The sequence below is a fragment of the Dasypus novemcinctus genome, chromosome 22 (genome assembly GCF_030445035.2).
Source record: "Dasypus novemcinctus isolate mDasNov1 chromosome 22, mDasNov1.1.hap2, whole genome shotgun sequence".
NCBI lineage: Eukaryota > Metazoa > Chordata > Mammalia > Cingulata > Dasypodidae > Dasypus > Dasypus novemcinctus.
The window spans coordinates 71,619,866-71,628,448 of record NC_080694.1 but is presented as its reverse complement, the minus strand read 5'-3'; the positions used below and the strand labels follow the sequence as shown (position 1 = coordinate 71,628,448).

At 37.0% G+C, this 8,583-nt stretch overlaps 1 long non-coding RNA gene and 1 pseudogene across 1 annotated transcript; one reads left to right on the top strand and one right to left on the bottom strand.

Annotated features, from left to right (window-relative positions):
• Positions 1 to 662: 662 nt before the first annotated feature.
• On the bottom strand, positions 663 to 1,358 carry LOC101445985 (AP-3 complex subunit sigma-1 pseudogene; annotated as a pseudogene).
• Positions 1,359 to 4,276: 2,918 nt separating this feature from the next.
• Positions 4,277 to 8,039, top strand: LOC131275255 (uncharacterized). The gene is made up of 3 exons (XR_009182659.2): positions 4,277 to 4,341; positions 5,027 to 5,155; positions 7,844 to 8,039. It is a non-coding gene; the product is annotated as an uncharacterized lncRNA (long non-coding RNA).
• Positions 8,040 to 8,583: the final 544 nt, after the last annotated feature.

Here is an 8,583-nt window from a genome sequence, read left to right as displayed (position 1 = left end):
ATTCACTATTTGTGAATAACCCTCTTTTCGCCTAACCTAAATATTCCTCAATTCAAAAACTTCATTTTCTGGTGAGGATTAAATCAGCAAATTCATGTATAATGCTTGCAAAACAATGCCTGGCATTGGTAAATGCCAAACAAACAACAGCAATAACTACAATACTTCTCAAAGATAGTATTGTGTCTTTTTTTTAAGTGATAAAAAATACTTTTATTTACTTTGTTGAGACAGAAGGCGTAAAAAAAAATTATTGCTAAAGTAGATATCAGGCAAACAGAAAGGTGCTTTAGAAGTCCAGTTACCTTGGAGTTTATTCAAACTAAGAGAAAAGGTTCATGATGTTTTCATGCAATACATAAAAGGTTTTTTAAATAACTAGTGTGACAAATAGAAAGAATTACGGAATGCGGCACTTGTGATCCATACAAAACATTAACATTTTTAGTTGTACATAATTAAAGAAATGTCTCAAACACTTTTTAAAATACTGTAGTAGCCAATACACAGATGAATGCCTTAGGTTGCCATAGGAATGTAATTTAAAAAAGAAGAAAAAAAATCATACTCGAACTACTTAATTTCTTTAAAATCACTGAGCAAGAAAAACAACATTGAATTTCCCATACTGATTTTACACAAATTCTATACAGTACCTTGACTTTAATCCAAGAGCAAACGTTAAAGACTCTCCTCCTTTATTTTTGGTAAACAACTGCATGGTAAACTTAGATGACTTTTTCCCCTGGATTTACCTGGGAATAGCCTTTTTAATGTTATTTAAAAGAGGGCAGGTTTGGCACTTTTATACTGATGTTGCCAATGTTAATATTTCTTGGGATCTCAGGAAGATTCATATTCTTTACAGCAGATACAGCATGGGCTGGAGCTCCTGCTAAGCCAGCCTCAGATTTCTCCAGTTTATTTTATTCATCAATTTGTGTAACAATCTCATTCATATTGGTCTCCAATACAATTCCCCCCATCACCATTTCTGCAAGAATATTGTGAACCTTGTCAACACGGAAAATTAAATCCAGCTCACAGACATTCTCAAAACACTTCTCCAATGTTTTCACAAATACTTGAATTAGATCTAAAATGCCAAGGTCACTTTCTGAAGAATCCACACAGAAGACAAAGTATAATGTGGTGTAATGTCTATAAATCTGTTTGTTGTTAGATCCTCCTATTAGCAATCCTCCTTCTAGGAAATTACAAACATTTTCATCTCTTTTAGATACCAAATGGAAAGTCTCCCTGATGATTTGTTGTTGTGTATCTTCACTGTAGGGCTGGTAGAACTTGGAAAGCTGCTGCTTCCCGTGGTTGTTGATGATGAGGATGGCCTTGATCATGGCTGGGCCAGGCTGACTCAGTATTGTGTCTTGAAATCTGCAAGTTCTTTGTTCTTCCTCTGTCATTTCCAACTAGTGCTTTGTTGGTCTGTATTTTTTTCTGCTCTTTTTCATTTTCCTGGGAACACTGATACCTGCCACAATCCATCTTCTCAACTTCACACTGAGCTTCACAAGGGTCAGACTGACCTGTAAACTTTGCTCGAAACCATTGGTTCTGGTTGGCAGCTCTTTGAGTCCCAATGCATGAGCTCCAAGAATAATTATTTTGAGAATTAATGACTATCTAGGACAACACTTACGTAATTGAGTGTGCTGTGTCAAGTCTCAGTTTCCTCATCTGTACAGGAGTGATAACAAGAGTTCCTAATTTACTTGGCTGCTGTGAATATTCAGTCTGATAATCCAGGTAGAGTTTAGTTCAAATCCTGTTACTTAAAAATAGGAACCACTCAATAATTGCTCTTCTTCTACTTCATTTAAATGGTTTCAAACCTCGCCAGACCTTACCCATATGATGATTTCCATCTTATTGTTTTACTCACTTCCAAGTTTCTCCAAATAACCTTCAAATATACCCAACTATCCACTTTCCTTCATAAAGCTCTACATGTGTACACTCCATATATTTATGCCTACATACCTTTATATGAATATAAATGTCATATCCATAATATCCCTCACCCATTCTCTCCATCTCATTGTACATCACTGCTTTAATTCAGATACTCTATCTTACTCCTAATTTACTTTGCAAACTTGTGGCCCTCGGTCACAAATGAGTTGATGGGTATCCTTATTTTGAAATGCTAGTTTCAGTTGAGTGGCCATTAATAGACTCCTCTATGTCATGTGCTCTCTCTCTCTCTTTACCATAGATCTTCACAGCTGCCTCTGTGTATCTTGTGGTTTGCCTCTTAGTCACTGAGGTATTTGAAGTGTGCTAATTCTTTCCAGCCTAATTCTTTAAAGTTCCAAAATCATTTCCTCACATCCTGTTTTTTTACACGATGACTGATTATTACTCAAGAGTTAGCTTTCAACTGTAACTATGGAATACTGATATTAAATGTCTCCTAATGCTTCCAGAATGAAGTCTAAACTATTAAGCATGGAATTCCATCTTCTACATCAAAATGATCTAATCAATTACACATCCTCCACAACATACCCTCATTCATTCTAATGTTTAAGTAGTAGGTAGAAACCTAGAAGATTATGATTTTTTTCTTTTTATTATTCTCATGTACTTTACACCATATCTCCTTAAAAGACCTGCTGAATTGTTAACTTTCTCACAATGTGTCCTGGTAACCAAATCATAACTCTTCCCTGCATTACAAAGTCCTTTTCCATGTGCTAAGTAGCTAGATGCATGAACAAAGGATCCTGAAGAAAATCTAAGTATTCTTTTATAGTTAGAGGTAAAGGGCATAATAAGGAATAACAGGAGACAGCCTGACAGAGTAGAGGAAGACATAGTTAAGAAAGTATTCTAGTATTTGCTAAAGACATTGGAATTGACACTGAGGTCTGGGAGAGGATCTTTTACTCTATAAGGTCCTAGACTCTACAGTAAGACAAACCTAGGTTCTAAAAGCTATTTCACCTCTTGAAGATAAAGTTTCCAACTGTTTGAGATGAATAGGAGTACAAACTACATGAGTTGGGGAGTTAGGTGAGACAAGGCAAATGATACACGTGGTAGCAAGACTGGCAAAAGGAAGCTCAGTGCACCTTCATCTATCCACATATTAACAAGGAGACTGCTCATGGTGTGTTCTTAAAATAAAAGAACAATAATTTTATTCTTTTATCCATCCTTCCCATACCACAGAGTGGCTCTTTTCCTGCATATGTGTCCCTGTATTACATCTTTACAATCTCATATTTTTTTCTGTCATCATCATTTTCAAATGATTAAATTGCCACTTCCAGTAATAAAATCTTCTCATATCAGTAATGCAAATATTAACTTAAGGCAACACTTCATTTATACATAAAGATTCTGTGCTCCCCCAATTTGAGCCCTTCTAGCCTGAGATTCAGCAGTGGTGAAATGATAAAAGTCTCTACTTCTCTACTTTGTGCCTATTCCTCTATGTGTGTATTGACAAATGCAATTCAGTAAACTGTCAGTGTAAATCTCTGTAGAGGGTGAAGGGAGAAGTTCGACAGCAAGTCTTACTATGCTCTACAGCTAACAGCTTCACTTAGCTCGCATATTCTTGTAATTTTAGGCAAGTTTTATCAGATCACTTCTCTCTGGTTCCCAAAGCCTCAACACCTTCCAAGTTCTCTAAGTTATCCCACATCCCCTTTACTTGACTTGAAGTGAGCAGAAAAAACCCACAAGAGCTGCTCCATAGAAATCCTCCCTTCATTTGCAAGTTTCATCTCTCTTTTCTGTCACTCTGAACATGGGCAACCAGCTAAGGGCTCTCATGGTAAGTATTCATTGTGTGCTTCACAAAGCACAGTGCTCCACAGAACTTGTCATCACATCCCCCTTTTGACCCTATCCTTTTATAGCTGGGTGGAGCTTATGACAAGTTTTGGCCTTTGAGGTGTGTGTAAACGTGACCTGCATTAATTCCAAGCCAAATATTCAACTGCTGGTGAAAAATCTTCAAAGCTCTGGCTTTCCTTCTGCAACAACCTCTAGCAACATTAAGGTTGATGACAACTCTGTCAGGATGTGATCCTGAGAGAACAGACGTGGCAGAGTCCCTACCTGGACTTAACAGACATATAGTGCGAATGAAATAAATACATGGTGCTTCAAACCATCATGGTTTTTGCATCTATCATTATTATAGCATATTCTACATTTCGGATAGGATCAATTATTTCTGATTATTTCTGATATAAACACAAAAGCAGTTGTCAATCAAACTTCCTTTGAAATCTTGTTTAAGGCTGATCACCTCCTTTAGAATCTGGATGTGCTTCTGAAATACCTTCTGGATCTTTACAACCTCAGGTAAAATAGACACCATATCTCAGTTAATTTTTTATATTATTATGATGACACAGTTCAAATACTGCAAGGTACATGGTGACTGGAGAGAGGAAAGGATATCAAGCAGTTGGTTTAATTTACAAACATAATGGCACAGACAGGAGCTGTTGATGATCTTATCAGCACGTCTCTAGTTGACAGTACATGCATCCTGAGAATATGTTGAAAAGTTCTCCCCTATGTATAGTAACTGAAGTCAGCTAAGAAAGGGATGAAGTTAGACAAGGACATGAAGAAGGTAGAATGCATGTGTTTGCTGACAGGTAGGAAAAAGTCTAGAGTAAACTAAGTTCCATGTCATGAAACTGGGGCAAGTTCTTTCACTGAAAGGAAAAGAGAACTCTACAAGCTCCAAAGGCTTCACTTCAGTAGACCCTCTGGTCCCCAGGCTCCGTGAAAGCTGAGCCTTGTCATACATTTCCATGAATCCCTCCATCCATATTCAACTTCCCATCTTCTCTTACTTCCCTAATGTCCTACATGCCTAAGTTTTATCTTCCCTCTCTCCTCCATCTTTTCTCTCATCCGTTACTATCAGTGACCTTTTTTCTGATGCTATAAAAAAACTCGAATTTCTTTAATTTTTAAAATGTACGTGTTTTTCCTTTACTTTCATTTAGCCATTGCTCTCTGGTTTTCCTTTCAGTCATGACAAACTTCTTCCGAAGATAGGTTTCATTCGTGGTGTCGACTTCTTCAGTCGACAATCAGTACCCAATCTGGACCCCAATTAGCTAAACTACAGCTTCCTTATTGTCAAGAAGCTTCTCTCCTGGTATGTAAATTTTCTCCTTTTAAGTAGTAGAATTAATCTCACAGACTTGAAAGTCATAAATCATGTTTCAGTTTCAAAATACAAAACCATCTTTGATCCATGCAATGACTCGCTGCTCCTTTATTTCATTTTATTTCATTATCCTTTTTTATTTTATTATTTCCTCTTGTTCTTTATTCCATCACTTACTGCATTCCACCTTAGAATGGATTTAAAATATATTTTTGGGGAAGCATATGTGGCTCAACTGATAGAATGTCCGTCTACCATATGACGGGTCCAGGGTTTGATACCCAGGGCCTCCTGATACATGTGGTAAGCTAAGCTGGACCATGCACAGTGTTGCCTCATGCAAGGAGTGCCATGCCATGCAGGGCACCCCCACTTAGTGGTGCCCCATGTGCAAGGAGTGCACTCCACAAGGGGAGCTGCCCTGCGTGAAAGAAGGGCAGCCCACCCAGGAGTGGCACCACACACACAGAGAGCTGACACATCAGATGATGCAACAACAACAAACAAGAGATGCAAGTGGTCGCAGAAGAACACACAGTGAATGGACACAGAGAGCAGACAATGGGACAAGGGGGGAGAAATAAATAACTCTTAAAGGAAAATAAATCTTTTATATATATATAAATTTCCCCAAGAGGATATAGGAGTGAATTTTTACAAAGTGTAAAAATGTAACTTTTCTACAGACACATTTAAAGAAATGATAAAATAAATATATTTATACACTTCTAGAAAACTCAAGCTTCAAAGAAGTCACAAGGGAAATTAGAAAATGCTCTGACAGAAAATGAAAACACAATTGTATAAAAATTTGTGAGTTGCATCTAAAGTTATGCTAATCTAAAATCTACATCTATTATGCAAATCTAATATAAATCCAAAGCAATAAATATGCATGAGAAGGAAATGATTAAAACAGACACTAACAAATTCTTTTCCACTTAGTCTCTCTGTTTTCCCTGCTGTACATAGCTGATATTCCTGACTAATCTTGCACTTTTATTTATTACACAATTTTATTGAGATTCATTCACATACCCTATCATCTTTTCAAAGTGTATACTCAATGGCATTTATTATAACCACAATGTTGTGAATTTATCACCAAAAAAGTTTTCTTGTTTGTTTGTCAGTTTTTGCTTATTATTATTAAAATAATGAGAATGTATTCTAATAGTGATTGAAGTGATGAATGCAAAACTATGTGATTATACCTAATGTGATTGATTGTAAACCTTGGATGAATTGCATGCTTTATTAATATATATCAATATAACACAGTTGTTTAAAAAGAAAGAGACTGAAATAAATCAATGAAATAAAAGAGAAAAAATACAGAATATTAATGAAACCACTATTTTTTGCAAAGATCAGTTAAATTGAATACCTTTATCTGAACTGATGAAGAAAAAGCAAGAAGCAAATTAAATTATAAATGTATCAGTATTGAAAAAGGGAACATCACTGCAGTGTCCCACAAATATTTAAAGTTTAAAATTGACCATCATGACTAATTTTATGCTCATTGCAATTTGCTTTAATTTACTTAGGGAGTGAGAAGATTTGCAGCTTGGCTGCAGTCCTCTGGAATGTGGTCTATTTTAATTCCACCTTTACTCATAGGGTGAAGCTTTCTGGATCTAAAGGAGAAAACTGGGGTGGTCCCAGCAGAGCTTACCCTTGGTGGGCCCTGTACTCAAGTATTGGATCCCCAAATCTTGATTCTCTTTATATTGCCACTTAGTTTCAAAACATTCTTCAATCCTTTTTGTGACACCAGGTACCTAAGGGTAAAAGTCCCCAAAGTTAATCCACAAGTTTTTTCCTGCTTCCAAATCTTGGTCATATAATTTGTTGCATGTAATCTCTAACTGCTCTGGTAGCTCTCCCACACCGTCAAAGAGTTGTCCAGCTTTTCAAATTGCTCTCAGAGGGATGGTTCTGCTCAATTACCTGATCTATCATTCCTGGGAGAAGAAAGTTGATTTCATTTTAAGTACCTGAGTAATTATTTGATAAATATTACTAATAATTTGGTAATTATTTTAGGAAAACAGAAGATGGGTGCCTAAATATAGCAAATATTTTACATAATCCTACTGCTTTAGTAACTTCTTGATATATTGGAGATGTTTGATATTGAGTATAAACCGACATTTTTTAAAACAGATAGCCTTGATATAAATCTCAGCTCCAGTAAGCAACTCAGTAAGTATCTTGGGCAGGCTACTTAAACTGTCTAAGTAATGCTATGCTGTAATTGCTTAAATACTGGTTTTGGTAGTGAGGGAGAGGATTGGAGCCCTGATCTGTAGCATTTTCTGGGTTCCGTAGTTGTAATACTGCAACCATGTCTGATTTCAATCTTCCTATGTTTCAACAAGAGACCCATAAAATTCCTGAAAAGCCAACAAGCAGCTTTTTGAGTGGGTCCTATCTGGTTCCAGCATGCAGCTGCTTGCTGAGCTGTATTCTGAACATTAAGAGACAAAGAAGCATTTCTGGCAGCCAGAACTCCTTGACCCAGAAAACTCTGTGCACTGAACAAATGCATAGCCGTTGTCAGCAGCTCTGGAAGTTGACCTTTCTTAGCCTTTCTCTTCATTCTCCTGTCAGCTGTCTCTCCAACAAAAATTTCCTTTGTTAATTCAACTCACTACTGATCTTTTTTCTTAGAACTTCCTCAGCACATCAGGCAGACTGATGGGAAGAGACGACTTTTCGCATCAAGGATAGAAAGTATGTATGAAGCCAGCAGTTTTCCCCGACTTCACTGAGCCACCTGCTTGAGGGGCTGCACCTCAATCTATGAGCTTTATGTTCTAGGGCATATGATTAAAAAAAATAATAAAACAAATCCAAAATGTCCAAATGCCAGCATCTTTTAAACAACAGAAATTTCTCTTTCTTAAGTAGAAAAGTCAAAGGCCTATGCCCACAAATTTCTCTGGAATCCAGACTCGTTCCCTTTATCCTTCTGTTCCAGCTTCCCTTGGCTTTGGCATGTGTCCTTATTTTGCAAGCTGTGCACTGATAATTCAACTATCCTGAGTTCCAGGGTCATTGTGTGGATGGAGGAGGGTAAAAAGAACGCAAACTCCTACTCATAAAGGGACCTGCTACATATGCCAATGTACTTCAATTTATATCTCATTGACCGGAACACAAAGAAATGTTAGAGGTGCAATAAAGCGCCAATGGCCCTCAAGTTGTTCCACTGCCTGCTGATACTCTTTTCTGCAGACCCCTGACACCTGCTTCAAGCATCTCATTCTCCTTCCATTGGAAGGTGCACAAAGCTGCTATCTTCTAGGTGTATCTCAGGCTTCCAAAGTAAAGTCAATAGAGGAGGGAATCCTAAAATGAATAGAGTATAATAAAAAAAAGTGATTTGTTAAGATTCATTAATATTCTAA